Raw genomic sequence first — 21,683 nt, 5'->3', positions numbered from 1 at the left:
TTATCGTCCGCACGGACGACACTTGGCGCTGCTTTTAATCGACCAACGAGATCGGCCTGTGTACCGCTCCGGTTTAAAGGATCTGTCTGCGCCTGGATACCGCCTGTTTCTCGCTATCTACTCGACTACTCGCGTCTTGAATATTTATATCGAATCTATTAACACTTGTCCAACCAATTACTGCTACATTTTCTAAATTGTCCACGAATGTCTTCATTGCGGGCTTGTCACGCGCGCAGTTCCAAGAAGCAGTACCCTTGGACCCCTATTTATCTGATATCGCCCTTTTTACCCCGTCACTCATCGCGTCTTGCAACTGCTCGCAGAGGACAAGCTCCAACGCGTACAGCAATGTCTCGTTTCAGATCCTACCGTTTCCCAAGTATTATCCTCAATCTTGCCTTGTATTATCGTGCTTTTGTATATGCATGCGTAACAACTGAAAGATGAGAATTAACAGCCCCCGACATTGGAAACATTCTTCTTCGTATAGCAACGATAATAATCGCCACTCATGCCTCATCGTAAGTTACAAGACGAACGTTCCGTTAAACGTCCCAGAGTGTGAGGATTATTCAGAAAAACGTTCGCCCCCTTCCCCCGTCGTCTGAACGAGCAGAAATTCAAGTTCCCGCGAGCATGGTTTCCAAGCTTGTTTCGTTCGAAAGCACGACGCTTCGCCACGCGAATTTATCTGATTCAATCTATATGCAAATCAATTATAATGGTAAATTAACGGCTGACCTAGGTGGGTAGATAGATATATCTCGGCCGGGCGATTATCTTGCCAGCATGTTCGTTGCCGGTCCCAGCAATTATGACGTAGTCGTTGTAATGACTGTTTAGTCACTGCTAGCTCCGCGGGGCAATTTAATTATCATCGGAGCCGCAAGATCAGTGGTCTCCACGGCTGCTTCGCCGTGCCGCAAATGCCTCGACGAGTTACACGAGGATGGCAATCGGTATGTACCGAGACATTATGTTGTTAATACGGCGAAAGGGGACACGTAATTCGATTCGATTAGTTCGTTCGGTTGACGCGAGTATCTTATTCGTTTATTTGCTCCGCACGCTCATCGACCGGCTAGATAGCGCCGTTTGGCGAAGGAAATGAAAGTAATATTTCACTGTGGCTTTGGATAGATCTTTTTTAAAGATAGAAGAGTCTTCCCTAGCTACATAGAATATTTAATAGAAACGGAAAGAGTACTTGGGAGTCTCTAAGCGAGCAGTATTTAAGCTCTCGACTTTACAGTCGCTTTCAAAATCTACGTTCGATTTATTGGAATTTGAGAGTGATTGAACTCTGCGGATGAAGCTCGATTGGCGATCGCAAACTAATTTGAAATACGAAAATCAGGCCACCTTTACCTCATCATTTTATTGACACTTGGAGTTTAAAAAAAATTAAAGCTAAACAAACATTATTGCTGGTTGATTTACTACGTCGAACCTAGTGGCGACCGAGAGTCACGTCTCGAGTTACTGCGTTACGTCAAGATCTGGCTGAGAGTCGCCTCTCGAGTGCAAAGAGTTAATCCGTGCCGCTTGATTTATATAATATCTCGCGGAGCCGATGTTACACCCTTTAAACTGCCGCAAAATTGAATAGAGTTCCGCTTACAGCGAAGGCGCCATTACCGGGTCGTGCGATAACAAACGAATCGAAGCAAGGGGGCGAAAGAGGAACAGCAGCAGGCGGAAAGAAAACCGGTGTACACGAACGAATCCGACGCGATTTCATAACTACCACCTATAGGCGTATCTTTGGCGAGTTAACAGCGACTACAACACCGAGTCCATTCGATCTAATACTTCTGCGAGCGGGCGAGGGAGGGTGGAGGCTAGCAACAACCATTTCAACTCACACAGCCAAAGGGGTCGACACGAACGTGGTTAGGGGCAGTTTAATATCGGATAATTGAATCCGAACCCCCTGCCCTCCTATCCACACGACCACTGGCTCACTCCTGTCCACGAAGAAACGGGACAGGGATGGACGGAAGGGCGGCGAGAGAGAGAAAGAGAGACGGAGGAACGAAGGGTGCACGCGAAGCGGAAGAAGGAAAAAGAAAACCTGATAGATATGGAGGGTCGAGAGTGAAAGAAGCTAGACGAAGAAAGTATAAGAAGACAGGGGATAAATGAAAACAGAAAAAAGAAGGCGGACATGATGAAGGGTAAGATAGCGGGAAAGTGAACGGAATCAGTCGCCATCCCCTTATTGCTACTCGGATAAAACGGGAGAAACCGAGTAAGCGAAAAGTGGTCAGAAGTGGATCTATCCTTGATAGTAGCCTAATTTTCGATGTAGGTCGTAGGTAGAACACGATGGGATGGCCCTAAATAATCTAGTCCAACTCCATCACTTTTCTTCTAATTTACCCCCTTTATAGGTCACTGGTACTCATTGTTACCACCAAGAAAGGAATATTTTGTATGTTTAAGTTTCTCCGCTCATCCATAAAAAGAAAGTGCAAAAAATGCCCAGGGTGTTCTGCTCTATAAAGGGTTAATTTCAACGTAATGTACGCTGACAAACGTCGAGGTACGCTCACACGAAAAGGAAATCTACAGGAAGAGGCAGCAATTTCTCATAAGTGCCATTTCGAAGATCGAACGCGGCTAACCGTGTCTCCGTACAGGAAAAAGAAGAACGGATAAGTTTCCAGAGGCAATCCCATTCGAGGCCAATAAGAGTAAATTAAACCGCCGCTACAGGGTGCGCAGGGTGCTAACAATTCGAACTGTCGACCGGGCGCTCTAAATGGCCCCGATATATGCGTTCCTCTGTTCCTGCTATTTTTTTTCGTTTCGCGCGATATAAGTCGGAACTCCTCCGACCCCCCGCGCCCCCGGCTCTCTATACACATAGTTAAAATAGTAGCGGGTCGTGGAATGCGGGACCGCGTAGAATTTATTTGGCAGACGTAAATTTTCTGCCGACGAATCCCCCTGGGAAGTTATTTAATTTCGAAGCGATTCTCAGATCCTAGAGCGTTGCTAGAGTTCAGACTTTTTCGGTCGGCCCTACCTGGCCCCCGCGTTTCTAGAAATTTATTGTCGCCGGACGATGGCGTCCTCCAGGAATTACCAGACCCTGGACGAGAGAGATCCCCTCGGTCCACTCGTGCCCCGAGCGACCACGGGGGGATCCCGTTGTCTAATTATCCCGTGTATGCGTAGGTAATTACGAGAAGGGTTGAAGGATACAATCCTTCGTCGAGGTGTCAAATATTTTTCATCGTATCAAAAATAAAAAAAAAACAATATAACACTGACCCCTCGTAGAAGCTTAAATCTCATGTCGTTAGATTATCGCCAATATTCTACAATGAATATCCCTGGTATAAAACGGGAGGAAAATAATTCAGGATATTGAATCGGTTAAAAATATCATCGAGAAAAATATCGTTCGAATCGCGAGCAGAGAAGCCGAATATATCGTCCATAGGCAATTATGCGTGTATATTGGTCGACGAAAGGGTGGAAGAGGAGCGTTTCAGTGGGCGGAAGGGCGACGACGGGTGGGGGGGAATCGTTAAAATCCAGTCCCCATAATGACCTCGCGATATGCAGTGTGAGTGTACACAATGACGGCGGTGATATATAGGGAAAAAATTACTCCGCGACTGCGATTTCGTTTAATTAATTTTTTAATTACAAACTCATCGAAATGAGTTCCCATCCCCCGTTTCACCCCCTTGCGCCTCCCCCTCCTTCGATCCTCGGGCGCACACACAAGCTTTGGTATCGACCAACTCGGAATTTTTGATACGATTGATGGGAGGCGAAGAGGGTCGCAAGGACGAACCTCCGCGATACGGTCATGATTATTATTAATTTTACAAGTATTATTGGTCGTCGTTTATATTTATTCAGTACTATCAGACCCTCTTCTCTCTCGTATTTGCCGCCACGCCGCAGGGATAGAGACGAAGTTGCGCGCAGCTCGTGGCGATCGCGCAAAAGCGAGACAGCCGTGTTTACAAGCCTGCGAAGCAACGATATGCAATATTAAAATGTCGCGTAGATTGAAAAGTAGAAGCCACGAGCGATATCGACTAATAAAAAATCATTCCATCGACGGTCGGCTCGCCTCGCAATCGAACCACTCCAATTACCGGGGTATTCCTTGTATTTAATTTCTGAATTCAGGAATTTTTTCACTGGAAACTATTAAACGTGAGAAGACAAACTTTTACACGAATGCAGGGAAATTTCCACTTTTACGGAATGCAGGGAATTGTCCATCCTTTCAGAGGGTAAATATCAATTTTAAACATATACATATAAAGCTGGAGGTGAAGACAATGATTGTCGCTTGTAACGCTTTCGACTCAAACGTGGGGAGCCTTTTTCAAGACAAAGAAAGAGAAGATAAGAAAATCTTTTCTATCGTTCCTTACGTTTGTTCGCATCCTTCACCCTGAGTACTTAGTAAAACCGTCGCGAAACTTCCCATCACGAATCAAATTGGGAAACAAACTTGCCCGCTGGGAGATACTCGGAAAAGAAATTAGCAAAAGCTGTAAAAAAAAAAAGGGCGAACACGGGCTCGCACACACGGTCGAGTCGCGGGCGGGATCGATAAATCGGGAATCGAAGGGAATGCGAGGGTTAGCCGGAAGGTTACGGAAAAGGCGCGAGAAAGAAATGAAAGATCTGCGCAGAGAAAAGCTCTCTTTTATTAAACGAAAAATTGGATCGTGCTTGTCGGAATGCAATATTTCGACGGATTCATTTGGTGGAAACATTTCTTCCTCGGGAAAAAATTCAATCAAATCCAGAAGGTGAGAGGAAGGAAAGCGAGTGAGACGGAGAAGCGGGACGCAAACACGCGAGCGCTGGCCGAGAAGGGGAGGCGTTAGGAAGTAAAGGGGGAGGAAAAACGCCGAAAAATCTTGAAGAAAAATATCGTACGAGCGAGTACTTAGCAGTTTAACTATCGAGATCCTATTGATGAGCCTATTTGGAATTTTTTAATTCCAGTGTCTACCTTAATCGATTATGTTGCCTTAGAATGGTGTTTTTGGTCGTCGTCAAGCCTTGCCTCGTTTATCTTGGAAGCCTATTTTTCACATCTAATAATTTTATTACAGCTTCAGCCACCCATCGCTCGGATCGAGAGTTAATTAATCCATTAACATACATACGAAAAAGAAACAATTTCGTAAAATAAAATTCACGCAATGAAGGATTGAATCCCATTGCGTCGTATCGTTTGATTGGCCGACGAGATCCTTTCGACGCGCCGGTTTGCGAGACTCGATCTCATTGATCGATCGAACGATCGTTTATAACTTGGTCGAAATTGCATCGTTAGCGGCGCGGGGTATCGATCAACGAAGGCTCATTATTTCTCACGAGTTCTCTCGCCGCGAGTGATACTTTCTTCGAAACCGGACAGATCGCGCACGAGATTCCCGGACGGCCATTTAATATCGCTAGCAGGACGATGCGCTGTTATTCTCATTACCTCGTTAAAGCGCCCGGTTCGTCTCGTTACAAGATCGCGTATCCCCTCTATCTCGAACGCCGTTCTCCTTACGTAAGGGCTTCAAGAACGAAAGTCGGCCGTTAGAGCGATGTATTTCATGAAACTTCACGTAGTTTACGTACAATTAGGCAGAGTTTAAGTCGTCAAATGAATTTTCAACCCCTAGAAGACTGCTGGAAAATTGCATCCCCCTAAAAGACTGCTGAAAATTGAAAAATTCATCGAAGCGTCGGCACGAAGACGCCAACGGGTACGTAAGCAAGGCGATAAAAAGGTTATCGTCCATTCGCGAGGCAACGGGACGAACAGCGACGAGCGCACCAGGGGAATCCCAGAGCGTCTTTCTCGGCGATGACGTGAAACACGGCCGATACGACAGGTATCCGCCGCGAGAACCATACTGGGTCACGTTTTCATCAAGACCTCGAGGCGCAGACTGGAGACGAGATCCCACTGATCCGGGAAGAAAAGGGGAACCGAAGAAGAACGAGGAAGAAAGACGCAGCAACGGTGGAGGCGGGCAGGGTGCTCGCCATTGTTTTTTCGACACAGTTTCTCTCACCCTGGTCCTCGCCGAAGACAATGCTCGCTCGCTACTAAACTTTTTCTATCGCGCTTAGTCGAACCGACTACCGACACCGTCCGCTCCATCTCTGCTCATCTCGCTCTGCTCATTAAGTAAATCACCGTCGCAGTCGCGGCTTGTTCCACGACCAAAGTGAAAATTCACCCGTGGACGCGGCCTGGAACCCCAACCCGCGACTGGGGGAAACCTCTCACCGATGGGATTCGTTCGGCGAGCTTTGTGTCGACGGAAATCTGAGCCGGAAAAATGAAAACATCCGGGCGTCGCGTATAGAACGAGTTCCCGCGAAATCGTGAACAAAATTAGTGGTACCAATCCTAAGGTAAATTGTTAAGCTATAGATATTATAATAAAAATTTTAAGAGGAATATTACTTTCATCATCATATAATGAATTTTTAATAGATAAAGCATAGACGCATCTCTTCAGTATAGCTATAGATCAACATACCACTATGTTCACTGGCATTTTAAAGGCTTCCGTCATTCTCCACACAGGAAAGTGGTTTTCCCATAAATCTACGGATTGGATATTTCCATTCGTCTAGAGTGGCCATCTTATGTTAATCCCACAGAAAATGCACGAGTCTCAACGAGGCGAAAGCTTGGAAGAAAACGTGGTTTCACTCGAGGATTAATCGTATCATTAGCCATGCGCATAATGACGTTTCATGTATACTTTCCAACCGTACGATTATTGTTATATTTTGTATTAATCTTCCAGGAGACATCGATGCTACGTCTGACAGGCCGTGACTATCGTTGCATCTGGTCGACGATAAATCGTCGCGTCCGTGGCCCCTATTATCAAAGAGGAGAGAGCGTGGAGTCGGCTTCGTAGATTCATATAATTACGTTACACGTGGTGGTAATCTACAACCGTGTTGCGACTGAGTTAACTTCTTGCGTGACTTCGATCCGACTGCGTCGATGAAGTACGCGGGTGGCAAGAAGCCACTCCTCGCGGCCAGTTAGGGCTAACTAACGCTGGTACCAAGTAGCACGGATCAATTTATTCCTTGATTTACATTTCTTTAGAGATCCTTTTGTCCCCCACCCCTGTCTTCGTCGTTATTTACGACATGTCGTGATAGCATGCCAGTGTACCCCGGCCAGGATTAATGTTGCGACCTTAATTCATCGCTAAAGCGACGCTGCTTCGACCTCTCGCGGCCACCTTTTTAACCTCTTCGATCCTCAATCTTTCCCTTCGAGTGGAAAGAGTACCCTTCGTGTGCCGCCGGTTATTTAGGCTTCGTCAAACGTAATCGAGTTACAAAAGGAAATATTTTCGTCAATTGCTTTAAAGAAGGTGTACCTGCTTTATAGCTGGCTGTAAAACCGACTTTATTGATTTAAGAGATCTTCTAGTGAAAAATGGAGTTAAAGTTCAGATACGCATTGTAGTGCCGAATCAGTTAGGTAATTAGGTGCCACGGCATCGCAAATTCGTTACGAAATGCAGCTTTCGAAGGAATTCGGTGATCGATATTATTCGCTGACCCGAAACGGTAAATTCTTGGCCGCGTCGGTAAATATTTATCGCTTCCATACAGTACAGTTTAACCCTTTGCGGTTTGAATTATTTTCAGCGTCCCGTTTCAGCTGGTGCGGCATTAACATGGCCACCTTTGCCGGTGGTATCCTGTAATTTATCTTTGTTTTAATATTTCAGCGTCTAACAGGGCATTGACAGTGATATATTCGTGTCGAATGAAGTATTAATGCACGCAATACGGTTTAATGTTCGTAATTTATAATTAATGGCATCACGGTAGCTTTTAAAACATTGTCTGCCGGTGTCGTCCAATTCACCGTCGCATGTTCCATGTATATAACTTATCTCTTTCGTTTCATCTCGCTTTTTACGATCGGCGTACTGATTCGCTACCATGCGCGCGCGGCGCTGCCCGATGTGGAATAATTACCCGCCAGCTTCTGTTTCTTCGTCGCGGCTGACGCGATAGAGATAGCCGTCTTTTTAAATTGATTGTCACTCCTGTCAATTTCAGCAGAAATAATTACCGGAACGGTAGCTTGCTCGTAAAAATAACATTTGACGTGGTAACAGCGTTCGCCCAAGTTGAATCATAAATCGTGGAACGGACTTCGCTTATCGCTTGAGAACGACAACAGGAGAAAACAATTACCAGAGAATGAAATGGGCTAATTTCTGAGCAACAAAATTGCCTAGACCTAGCGAATGGGTGTTATTTAAATTAATTTTAGAAGCGCAAAGGCTTAAGTCTATTTTTTTTTTTTTTCAAGAATTGTAGGGAATGAGTCCCCCGGTTTCCGCGACAAGAGACGGCGAGAAAAAGGCGAAGGGCTAATTACGCGGATTAAACAAGAGAAATGACCTTGCCATATTCATCCGGGAGGCTCGAAACGGTGCCGAAGGGTGGATAGCGGCACTCGCCGTCGGTCTCCACGGTTCGAACCAGTTCGAGAGTGTCTTTCGAAGGGTTGTAGAACATTCCCACTAAAATATAAAGTGGCTTTCGGGGTGGCATAGCAATGGGGTGCCTATCGCATGCATTCACCCAGGGACGCAAACGTGGGGGTGCTATTGATCGACTGGAGAGCCAGTCAACCCTCTCGGCCCTACACGTACGTAAACCTTGCACGTAAAATCATATACGTGCACGCACCTGCACACGGTCTGCCGCATCCGTGCCTGTAGGTCACGCAAACGAGCGCGAAAGGTGGAAGGTTTAACGTCTAACTTTCGGCTCTTCCTGGGTTTTAAGCCTCGCGGGACCTCCCCGTTTGTCTGAAATTCCAGACGACCGCGAACGAAAGAATTTACCGCGTTGATTCGACGATGACTACCCCTATCGAGCGTCGGACTCTTCACTTTCGAGAGGTTCTTCGGAGGGTTGTAAGGGATACCAGGATTACAGACTTAGAAAAATGAATTTTTTGAATCGATCAGGAGGTGAGAGATTAGAATTGCGGGAATATTCTACTGAAATTTTGTTTGATTGAGAAAGAGTCGTTCGATGGAAGTTCTCGTGGAAGGTGGCATGTGGGTTAGTAGGTACAAACTTTAAGTGTATTCGTCTTGAAATTATTTTTTTAACACTGGCAAGAGGATCATGTCCAAGTGCATTTAAATTTAAGAGCCTGATAGCGATATAAATCTTCGACTCGCAATTTTTGGGAGAAGTAGGTGGTTCCTCTTTAAGGTGTCTTCTTGTCCAGAAAAATGGGTCATCTTTGAGAATTTTTTAAAGCGGAGGTACAAGTCTGGTTGCCTTCGTATCTGGCACCTGTTCTTCTTACCTGTCGATCAAAAGTTTACCAAAGCTAATTTTAACATTCCATAGTTATGAAAAATGCCATTAACGAATCAATTTTTCTTCAACGCAAACCAGAAGCCTGTCCTCGAAGTCTCGATAATTCACGACGTTAAGAGGCGTGGAAATTCGATTCCATCCGTAAGCGTATCGCAAGGCGAGCCCGTCCTCGAATAGAATACGAGGGAAGCCCTTTTCTTCGACTGTACCGCAATTTTTCTAAGGAAGCAATTTGTTACGGGGCGACGACAAGTACGGTTCGGCTGAAAGGCCGAGAAGCGATGCTGGCGGGACGACGGGAAAGCCGTCAGGAGGGGAGTAATGAAATTGCACTCATCGTGTGAAATTTAATATTAATCCCGGATGTAATATGAGCGGACGCAGCGGTGCTCAAGCGTCACGGAAACAAGCGTCGCTTTCGTAAGCTCCCAAAGGATCGACGACGGAGCATCGATGTGACACGCTTCCGCACAACCGCCGTGTTGCTCTGCCCCGTCAATCCGTAAAGCGATTATCGCATCATTTCATCTCGCGATCGCATCCGCTGCAATTTGTTCGGTATTCCTCTGCCTTTTTTTTTCATCGTGCTAGCTTCCCATTACTCGTCAGTTCTGTTCTCGATTGCGATACAGGATCTGGTTATGAGAAATTAACCGCGAGGTATGCAATCTGATAGCGTTAAGACCTGCTTGGTCGAAGCATTATTTAGTTAGTGAGAGTGGGTGACTTTTGATACAAGTTTTAGTTGAGTTGGCAAGTTCCTTGCTTTTTTGCCACTACGTATACTATGTATATTTTATTTTTGTCTTCTAATAATGGTTTTCACTATAGTGGTAATAATATTAAAATGTTACTTACTTTACGTTTCGACTCTTTAATTTGACAGAGTTAACGATCCGAGAACAGTATCCGTGCACGTTTCATCGATTGACGAAAGTCAGTTTACCAGTGTCTCGAATTTTCCAAGAGTCGGAGGAACGAGGCCATTAGCGAGGATAGATATGATAGCGAAACCGCTAGTTTCACGCGAGCACGGTATTAAAGTGCAACGCTTTGAACAAAGATTCAGAAAATTATTATTTTGCCACATCCCCAAAAATTCTCAATGACTTGAATCTTTAAACGCTCGATTTTCGATCCTTCAAAGATCGCAAGTTTTTATGTATTTCTATCGGAAGGAGAATTCGGTTGGGCACCACAACCCCCGTCCAAGAGACGACCGTCCGTTAAAATATTAATACTCGACTTTTAATGAGAGCTGCTCATCTTTTCTCTTATGGAGTGCCTGTGCCCTCTGCCCTTCCCAGCCTCTCTCCCGGAGCGTTTCATCGTGCCCTCTTCCCATTCCCCACTTGTCACGATCCAATAAACGCTGTACGAAGAATCTTGATTCGCGAACTTCTCGTCTCATCCCTCGCGCCCGTCCCCGGCTCGTGACAGGACCTCGGCGGTCGTGGGTCGAAAATCAAACTCGTATAATTTTCTAGTTACGTTCTATTAAATTCTTAAACGACTTCGGACAATGGACATTCGCCGGTCCGCTCGACGTTCGCCTCTCAAAGAGAATTAAATTAGACCGGTAACCTATTGAACTCTCGGAGTTTCACGAGCTCGGCGACCATCGATCGGACACCGTGTGTCGCACAGCGTTCGCTGTCCTTTGCTGTATTTCGACGCTGGGATCGTTGATAGATTAACTCGTGGTTCGACGATTAACTAAAAAATATCTTTGACCGATAGTAGCGTTAAGTTTGAAAATTTTACGATTTTTCCCAACAAAGATATAACACAATTGCGAAACACACGCTCGACTAACAGGACATTGAAACTTAAAATATCGACATTAATTTTTGTTACGTTCGATTGACCAAGGACGGTCGGAGCCTGGAAATCAGGTACAGTCCTTATCGTCCTTAACACACTTCCGCTGCTTTGGCCAGCGTTAACGTCCAGGTTCAGCGCTCCGGGCGCATCCTGCGTCTTTGTTCCTCGGGCGTTCAAGGACCGCGGTCGACTATGCCCGCAACATCCTCCTTCTCTCTCCTTCTCACCATATCCTCGTGCTTCGTGTTCTCGGTGATCGGCGCCGCCATCTAGCTTAGTCCTGTGCCACCTCCTGGCACGAGCTGCCAGCCTAATCGTGGCAGGACGTTTTCGCGCCTTCTGCGCCCGCCGGTGGCGCCGACACAACCCCCACCACCTCGCAACTCCTAACTTCCAGTCCAGCGAGAGTTTTGTCGCCTGCGAATCCTCGCGGCGAAGGATCCGTACTGGAGCACCTCATCGAGCTCGTTCTTCGGCTTGTTTCGCAGGCTGCGCCCTTTAACCGTTCGCAAGCCCGTCTAACTCATGGTCGCGTAGCTATGGGATCTAATCCTGGCGTCAAATGTATGAATTTTGTTTTGTTTTTCGAAAAAGAAATTACTTCTTTAAAATTAGGATTTTGGTGCAGTGACATGGTCTACAAATAGGGTTACCATCTTTGGAATGATAGTGTTTTATGAAAGATGGATATTAGAGACTCTTTCCCTCTATTGTATGGTTTTTTATGTGTTTTCATAAGAAAGATGTGATTTCTTCGTTACTTTTAATTGTTAGGGAAGAAGGTGGTCACAGAGTAGTTCCTAGATGAGCAAATAAGATGAGAGACTGTGGAGAATTTTGTTTGATATATGAAACACAAGTATGAATATTGAAAGCCTTATGGAACTTTTAATTTTTTCTAAAGGAATTTGTAATCTGACAATAACCGAATCCTATCTAACAGAATAAGTTCTGTAACATTCTAAATAAATGACTTATCTTGTCCTACCTTTCGCTTTAGTAATTATGATCATTACGAACATTAACGTAGTAAGTTTCGAATTGTGGTTGAACACTGTATCCACTTAAAACGCTATCGATCCAGCGTGTTGCTTCTAGCGTTCCCCATATTCACTGGTAATGTCTGTTTTTCACTCAAATGCACCCCGAGAGAAGGGTTGAGTAATTGGCTTATTACGAGCTGCCACGGCCATCATAACGAACAGAATGATAGCATCAAACTTTAACATCGTTTGTTGGTAATGTTATTCGTAGACGAACACGATTGAAAAAAACAGCGTTTTGACAAAGCGTTATGCAAATCTGTAAGCCACGCGATAACGATGCCTTGTGCGTGGTTTTTATAATGGTATGATGATACCCTTGAAAGGGGGAATTTTATAATCACTCGCAAAATGAAGTAAGCTCTAATTTCGGTATCTCATTAGCTGTATTTTACGCAAAAAGTTACCAATGCTTGGAAATTGAAAAACAAAGCTATGAACAATTTCGAGTACCTTATTACTAGTAATAATGGACTGCTATCGACGTCAGGGGGGTTAGATACGCAGCGATTTTAACACGCTTTTAACATTATTTAAAGCACCGAGGCATTGGCTATCGTTTTGAACAGCACAATGGCAGAATTGAATCGAGAGTCCGCCCACTTGGGATTTTTCTGTAAAATTTCACGCGAAACGTTGCGATGCATCAACCGCCGCAACCAAAACCGGTTTTTCCTAGAGAAAAAAAAAACGATCCGAAAATGGATGCGGAATGAAAGCAAAAAGAATGCATTTGCCATTGAACGTACTCGAATGGATCGCGAAATCTCTTTTATCCCTCTGTATATTTTTCTCGAAATAAATCACATCGGCCTCTATCCCCCGCCCGGTAAACAAAAAAATTGGAACGAATGGAAAAAATTCATCGGAATGTCGTTAAAAGTTCGGCGATGTATCCTACCGACGTTTCGCTAATAAAATGGTACCTCGCATCCGTCGCGGTTCGCGCTAATGCGTACGCCTAACCCTGCAACCTCTCAAAAGTGGGTGGTGGATTTTATCTTGGTAAATATTTTTGGTAACTAATTTTTCTCTGCGTCAATTTTATTAACACATTGTCGACGATATAAAATATTGCAAAAGCTTTGAACATCGTGTTTAGTCCTGTCAGTTTTTTATTTAAAGTTTATAAAGTTTATTGGAATTTATTTAGATTGTTTTAATTTCACATTCGATTACGAAATAATAGCCAATAACGTGAAATCTCTTCTGTGTAAAATTCTGTGCCAGTCAACAATGTATTGATATTTTATTAATAGTTCCGTTTCAGGTCACTTCAAAGTTCAAAAGCGGAATTTTTAACCGAGACGCCTACCGAAAGGTCTTCAAATTTAATTTCGAAATAAACAATAACAGCTTGGTAGATGGAAGAAGTTTCGCCAATAAAATGGTACCTCGTATCCATCGCGATTGGCGCTAATGCAAACGCCTACCCGTGTAAGCTCCCCCTCGACAAGAGCGTGAAAGAGCGACGAATGGAAACCGGAGTTTCGTTGCAAAACACTCCAGCCTGAAATACATTGATCCCGACACCGGCGCTTGATGCACAGCCAGTATCTTTTGACACACGATCTTGCCAGAACTCGATGTACCATGCAATTACTCTATCTCACTCTCTCGCTCCAGCCACCCTTCCATCGGATATTGTGGAAAGAGTCAGCTGGCTGCTCGCTGGGGCTCCTCGACGCTCCAGGAAAGCCTTCTTAAGGGGCTATCAGACCATAATGGGATAGATTAATTAACGTAATCATAATGAGACGATCTCATCTTGACGCACAATGTAGGCTACCCGATATCACGAGTGTCCCGATGTCCCTGCGCGTGCACACGGCAGCTACCTGTAACATGCGCGCGCGAATACCAACCCGCGCCAGCACATACACACGCACACACACCACGAACGCGAGGGCCGTGTATTACTGACAAGATAGGTCGAACAATGGCTTCCATTACGGGTAGAGACTGGCTGAGTTAATGGGCAAATTGTCTGCTAAGTCATTTAAAGGGCTAAGCCTGCGCGGCGGAGGTTGCTCTAGTCTCTTCACGCGGTTTGCTGACAATCGATGCAATTAGATCGATGGCGTACCGCTGAAGGGACGATAAGGCTGCGAAATTTCGGCCCCGCGTATATGCGGAAAGTTTGATTCAATTAGTTCGGAAAGTTCGTGGAAATTGTGGCTGTTTCTCAACTGACGTCTGATTACACGTACGACGAAGGTGTTTTCACGGGCGACGAGGATGGCGAAGCGAAGAGTTAAATGCGGTGTTGTATTTAAAAATAATTTGAAACAGTATCCTTTTCCTGTAAACTTGGTATCGGTTGTACAGGAATGATTACTGAAGAATATAATTTAACTATTGCTGTGATATGGAAACAGACTCCAAAATTAACACATCGACTGGCAGACTAATACTATTGAAAATTTCTACTGTGATTAAATTTTGTTCATGGACTATTGAAAATTGCAGAATCAAACATTGGTTGTGCTATTTATTTTTGTAATTTCATCGAAATTTAAGTATTCCATTCCAATTTATTTTCTTTTACACTCAACTTTCAGAATTAACTTTTTTACGTATTCCAAAATGATTAGAGTTACTATACTTCACCAAAAATTATAGGAATTCGTAACCAATAAACTGTTTCTGCATAAAATTAAAAATGATGTTAATACGCGGTGAGAACACTTTGAAAATCGCTCCTGTAGCGTATAACAAAAGCTTTGCTCCGAAATATCGCTCTACAATACGGTTTTCAGTGACAATACGGCTAATTAAAGACCCGTCTAAACAGCAAAACGGAGCCGTGCTGATAGGGGGTGTCGAGCTTGACGCGACAAAGAAGACCTACCCTACGCATTCCCTTGGCAAAGCAAGTTCAAGGCCCATCGACAATAGACGCAAATGGGAGGGACGGGGGTGGTGGAGGGAGATGCGTGGCAATATGCTACAAGTTTGTTCATTGTGACAAGAGTACTCACTCTAGCTGGCAGGACGTTTCCTAGCAGCACCCAGTTCCGAATGATCCTCTCCTTATCTCTCTCTCGCCGATGCGTGGTGGGTTCTTTCTCAGCCGGTTGCAGGATATGCACCACTCATCGATCGCGACACGACCACGTGGCGATCACGAGCGAGCTGTCCAATGGGGAGCGAGAGCGCGTGGAAAGGGAAAGTAAACGCGAACGATCGTGCACGAGGCTCGATCGCCCCGCGAGAATTCAAAGATCACGATCTATACGGCATTCGTCATTCGAGTGTCTTTTTCTCTGTCTGGGGCGACAGTTACGAAAAGCGGTGGCTTTTACGCGCGCCACCGATCCAAAACACGGTTGTTGGGGCCAAGAACACGTGACACCGCGACGCCTGTCCGCGGGTGACTAAACGTTGAAGGCAGGAACGCGGAGTTTGCGCTCCAATCTCCAGGAACCGCGAGAACGCGTCCGGGCAGAATTTTCGATGGCTCTATCTGCCAAGGGATTCTCTGCGCGATAATCAATGGGTGGGAAACGGACGTAGATCAAATTCTGAGGGTGGTGTATCGGTTCTTCGCAGTGGAGAAGAACGTCAATGATAAGGCTACTCGTGGCGGGTCTTTTTGTAGCAGAGACGAACAACCGCACGGTCTGGCCAGCGCGGAGCGACTGCGAGGGACCGCCTGAGGATGCCTACGTGCCATCTAGCGGTATCCGCTTGAAAACGCAACCCTTCTCCCGCGCAGGGTTGGAGGGGGAAATGATAGAGGGGAAGGCGATCCATTTCCACTGTTACTTCGGGGGATAGTTGCGAATGCCCGCGCTATTGTACTCCCTAAACGCCACGGCGAAACTTTCGTGTGATTTCAGACAATGACGAGGGGATCTTCGAAATCGTTACCTGCGCGATGCTTCGCGATCGTAGTTGCGTTTTCCTTAATTTTATAATAACAAAATTCAATTCTTTGGATGAATACCTAATGTGGCGAATATAGCTTCTAGTTGCTCTGAGAAAGCACTTTCAATGGAATTTTGCTTTTAATTTTATGATGATCAATAGGAATGTACGTCGGTAAAATTTGTTCTGCGAATAGGAGTAAATGAGTAGTAAAAAGTTGGCAATACTACAGGAAATTCGCAGGAAACCACGTAATATAAATTCATGTTACAGAAGGGTGACTACTACGTCAATGTTTACTTCACACACATATGATTTTTCTGCCATACATAGTTTTGTGTTGCACCGAATATGGTGTACTTTATTGTTTTCAAATCTAGGATCAATGTTTGTATTGATGAAACCCTTTATAGATATGACGCTAATTTTTGTTTAACAATTTCCTTGCTAACAATCTAATTTCAATGAAATAAACCAAAAACTTAATAATTAAATTCCTTTCAGGGTTAATCCAATAAACATTAAGACTAAATCGCTGCATAAACAACCCGCGAATAATTCCCGTTCGATGTGGACGAATATGAAAAACTCCTGCTAAAAGTATGCGAAATATACGCTCTCGTGCAAAACGAAATAAGCAAATGAACATTCTTATATTAATTTACGAAAGGTATTCCGCTTCGACATGGGTCTATAAATGCGTGAAAGCCGCAGGCCCGCTCGTCATCGATAATTCAGGTCTGGCCTGGAGTAGCTTCAGCTACGAAAGTAGATTCGGACGGAACGGTCCAGACGATACTGGCGGTCGAAACCTCGTGGTTCCTCCGGTCGGGAGTCTGTATGCCCCACCAACAAACGCGGAAAGCGTACGCGGAAGCGCGGAAAAGCCGCAGGTGCGGGAGGCGGGGCGTGCGGCGCAAGCGCAGGTGCAAACCACACCTCCGCAAGCTCTGTCAGGGAGGAGCGAGACGCAAGACCATTCGGAGAGCCGTTCGTGATTGGCGACTCTGTTCACCTGCTTGGTCCCCATGTCCTTGCCGTCTGCACTCCATTCCCCTGATCCATCCCCCTTCTCCTGCCCCCAGAACTCCCCCTCCTGCGCCCAGAACGGAATCTATTAATGCACCTGCATGATGTTAGTAATCACCTTTCCCCTGCTCTCACGCTAATCTTTCGTTCTCTACACGGTCGCACCGGTTCCTGGACCGACGAGGCGCAGCCACACGTCGTCTTGAGGACTCCGCTCGCGGAATAATAAGCCACGACGACAGCTCCATGATGAATTTATGACGCGTGCACGTACGGGGGCCGTGCATCGATTCGCCCCCGCTGATAATCAGACATTCAGGCTCCTAATGTGCCGACCTATTTCCCGCCAATCCCACGAATATTTTGATGCCCCGAGGGAAGCCATTGAAGGAACCGTGATTCACCGTTCGCGCCATTCAGGAAGTTTTAATTGATCGCGGGCGCGCGGTTCCTGGGGACCGTGCTCAAGTATTTTTTAAACTGGTACCGCCAGTCGGCTTTCATTATTCTGTAGCTTCCCATTAACGACAGGCCCTCGTTAACCCGCGGAATTAAGGATACGAAAAGACATGGAGAAATGGAGGTATTCTCGATAGATTCTAAATGTGGAATCTGGAGGTAGGAAATCGGCAAAATAGAACTTTTTCATCTCCCAATGTGGTTAACTCTTAGAATTTTGGGATCTCGAGACGTAAATAACTCCATTCGAAGCGTTAGAAAAATAACCTCCCTCCTGCACCAGAACTAGGACTTTTTTTCTCCCAATGTGGTTAACTCTTACAATCTTGAGGTCTTTAGAAAAATAACCTCCCTCACCAATCCTCCATAGTGTCCAAAACTAAAATTCGATGCCCCGTCGCCGAAGCTGCGCTCTGTCAAGAGTAATACTAGCGATAATGCTAAATTTTATGTTTCCTTTTCGAGTCTTATAGCCTTAAACAGCTCTTAGAGATCGGTCGATACCGATAGTCTTGGGTTTTCGTCTCGAATGATGCCTCGTCGGAAGGTAGTTACGATCCTTACGATGAAAGTTGGCAGGCAGCAGGAGGAATTAATTACCCAGGAAGCCAGACGCGGCACTTTGATGTCCGACTGGCTTCCGGCGACCCACGCAAGGGCCAAGGTAATCGACTTTGCTCGTTTGAGCGCAAGTCGTAGCTAACCACCTACGGCAGTGGATAACCTACGTGACAGACGGACGGCCACCGTCTACTTCCAGAGCGCACGCAACACGTCCGAATAATGTTATCAACATCTAAGCTATCGGGTTATCTGGCCCTGGAAAACTGCAACGACTATCATTCTGTATACGAGTATTTACAGTCAAACCCGTAAATATTCGTATCCTATATGTCTATTAAAGAAGTTTGAATAAATTAAATAATAGTTTTGATGTTACCAACTGAATTTTTCATTATAAATATGTACGTTGCATGATTTTCAAAATCGCTATCTTATAATATTAGACAAGAACGTAAAAGATTAAGAAGGCCAATTCTGACATGCTCGAAGGAACATGTAGCCTGTCAGATTATTCATGCGTGTAATAGCTCATTTACCTTATGACTACGTGTGAATATAATAAAGGAGTTGGAAGTATCATAAGTAATTCCTAGAAAATTATTTCCAGAAATAAAATAATGTGCGTAACGCGCGACAGTCCCGGAACAACAGGAAAAATGCAGTAATATTTCAGCTAAGAGGATAAATTTGTAGCAGGCGCGACAGCCCTAAACAATAGCCTCAGCCATAAAATTTAAACAGAGCGAACGCCAGGCCGACCGCCGTGGACATGAATTATTTAAACGTCAGAATATTACGCAAGCGCGACGTGTTCCCTCCAAAAGTATGTCGCATGCATTCCGCAGAATGCAGTCGAGCATGAAGTAAACGTGTTTTAGAATTACTAACGTGGCGAGTGGTTTACGAGAACTAGGTGTCGATTAATCCAAAGCACATCATTGTAATGTATAAACGACGCTACGCTTGAATATTTTGTTTCTGTTCCGCGTCATCCTCATTTGTCCCCCAAGAAACCCACTGCCTTTTCGAGTTAACACGAGTGACTGAAATATTTATGCGTGGCATGTAATTTTCAGTAACATTCGAAAATAGAAAGTTTGAAAATATTATTTGTAAGCAGTGAAGCCTAGAGTATACTAGAACGTTACCTATAGTTTAAAGTTTGAAAACAAGAGAAAAGAAATTAAGTAGGGTTTCGTTAGCCCGATCATTTTCGCTCAGTTACGAACAAGGAGCAAATACGGTTCCAATGTTCCAAACTAACAGCAGGAAAGTTCGCTGATTTTTAACCCCAGCAAGTGTTAAACTTTCGGCAGGGGTGGCCATGCGTCACAGCGTTATCTTGTCATCGGGCTTACATGCGCGTTCCAGGGAGTTAAAAGGCACTTGAAAAGCATAAAATGGCCCCCCAAAACGAATGCCAGCCCCGTCGGATCGGCTGACGGGACATAGTTAAGTCGGCGAGGCGCTAAGGGAAAGAACAATGGCTCATATAATGAGGGCGAGCGCCGCGGCGCAAAATAACACGTGGAAAACTCCCCGGCGGAAATCCGGCCTTCCTCCGGGGACGAAATAATTACCTCGTGCAAATATTCGTCGGCGCCCGTAGACCACCCCCCGGGCGTCCCGTCTCCGTCCCCGAAACCCTTTACCTCTTTCCTTTCTATCTCTTCATGGAAGGTTTGGTCAAGATTTACATAAGAATAACCTGGAACAACAATCCCTCGAACAATTACCTCCGTATTTAGCCGGCCATCGTCCCTGCCCAGGACCTACTGGCGACCGTATTATTCTAATAAGCCGTGGCCGTCCTATCCAACAATGATACCCGCTAGCCCGGGGGATATACGTAGACCAAAGTTATTCCTTTTATATTTTTTAATCGCCCAGCGGGACACACCATCCGCGAAGCTTTGAGTGTTCTCGGACCGCGGTTAATGCGTCGCGGCCATTGTTTTTGAATAGCCAGTACCTTTGTTCGGGATCAATGCCGGAGCCACGATCTGCTAGTTTCATATTTCTAACCAGGAATTCCTGGGGGTCAGGAGAAGTGGAGCCTTTTTGGAATTTTATTCAATGGAAATTGAAGCTTCCTTTCGCGAGTTCTGTGTAGTAGCTTCAAGAGGACAAAGAATACTTATTTGTACATTGGTGTACCGAACATTACAAATCGAAACAAAATTCGGCTCATGGAGGGGTAAAATAAAAGCTATTTAAGATGCTATTTTAAAGTTGCTCGACAGAAGACCTCGGGAACACGGGAGGGCAGTTTTTCGCAGCGATCGAACTAGACCGATCGGTCTGCCTATTCGTTTGGCTTTCGCCCCATGATGGGATCTGATAAAAGGAAGGGAGGATTTGAGAGACTATGGAGTCAAAGAGGGATCCCGATGGTCTGCGAGATCAGGTTGAGATCGCCGTCCCGCAAACACGAGCGATATCGATTCCCCCGAAGCGAACAACCTGAACGAGGCCTCTACGAGCACGTTCGATTTACGAGCGATTCAACGATAACGAGGAGACGAATGGAGAAGACAACGAGATAAGATGAGATGCACGAGAGCCATCCTGGTACCTGAAGAGACTTCGCTAACGAGATTACTACAACCCCGACGGGTTTACTACGCCTTCGAGAAGGGGGTCGCTTAGTAAAACTCCGCCACCTGTAGTACGCGTAATCGCTCGGAGGGCAATTTCGATTTCGTGTCAACTTATAACGAGCATCGTGACGACGCACATGTTTTCACCGTGGCCACATGTGATCGTTTGACGAGGAAAAAGCGTGTTGGTCGACGTCGATCGAGGTGTGAGTTGCGAAGGTGTGGTTACGACTAAGGGATGGTTTCCTAAATTGAGGAGTGTGCTGCAATTAGGAGGTAGCTCCATTTTTTTATGGTTTTGAGATTACGACATAATCACAGATTTCAAATATTCCTTTTTTTTTTTTATCGACCTGTTTGTAGGTTTTTCCATTCATTCTTAATTTTTATCTCATCCCCATGCCCCTGTTCCTCCCTTCTTCCATTTGTCCCCACATCTTTTCACTTCGTTTCTCGGCTGTCTTTTCCACGAGATAGTCCCGCTTACGGACACACTTGTACGCTTACGCGAGCGAGAGGCGGATGGGTGGTAGGGATAGGTAAAAAACAGCAAGATCCGCGAGTATAGATTCGACATGGAGTACGCGAGCGAGTTTTTTAATCTTTCAATGGACCTTCTACGCTCTGGAAAGCTCACTCTCTTTCTCCCGATTCTGCAAACCCCTCTCGAAACTTCATCCCACTTCAACCCTACCTACGACCGGCCGGGCTGCCTGTCTCTCGATATATTTACATATTTTCGTGATATTTCGCGACGTTAATCCCTGAGCCGGCCTCCTCCCTCCCCCTCTTCACTCCAACGAGCGCGAATTAAATGTGAAAACTCGCCTCCGGCTCTCTTTTTTTTTCTCTCCGTTTCTCGCTCTCTCTTCAACGAAGGTTTATTGTTAAATTCGAGCTCGGCAACGGC

The 21,683-nt window shown here is 45.3% G+C and overlaps 1 protein-coding gene across 1 annotated transcript in view; it reads right to left on the bottom strand.

The window, feature by feature from the left end:
• The window catches only part of LOC128872785 (LIM/homeobox protein Lhx9), a 378,653-nt gene extending 363,011 nt beyond the window's left edge, over nt 1-15,642 (bottom strand). Inside the window, exon 1 of the mRNA XM_054115815.1 lies at nt 15,233-15,642. The gene's annotated coding sequence lies outside the window, so the exon portion shown is untranslated. The remainder of the gene's footprint in view (nt 1-15,232) is intronic.
• Nucleotides 15,643-21,683: the final 6,041 nt, after the last annotated feature.

The sequence above is a fragment of the Hylaeus volcanicus genome, chromosome 2 (genome assembly GCF_026283585.1).
Source record: "Hylaeus volcanicus isolate JK05 chromosome 2, UHH_iyHylVolc1.0_haploid, whole genome shotgun sequence".
NCBI classification, from domain to species: Eukaryota; Metazoa; Arthropoda; class Insecta; order Hymenoptera; family Colletidae; genus Hylaeus; species Hylaeus volcanicus.
The sequence above is the reverse complement of the archived record's forward strand: the minus strand, read 5'-3'. Positions and strand labels throughout refer to the sequence as shown.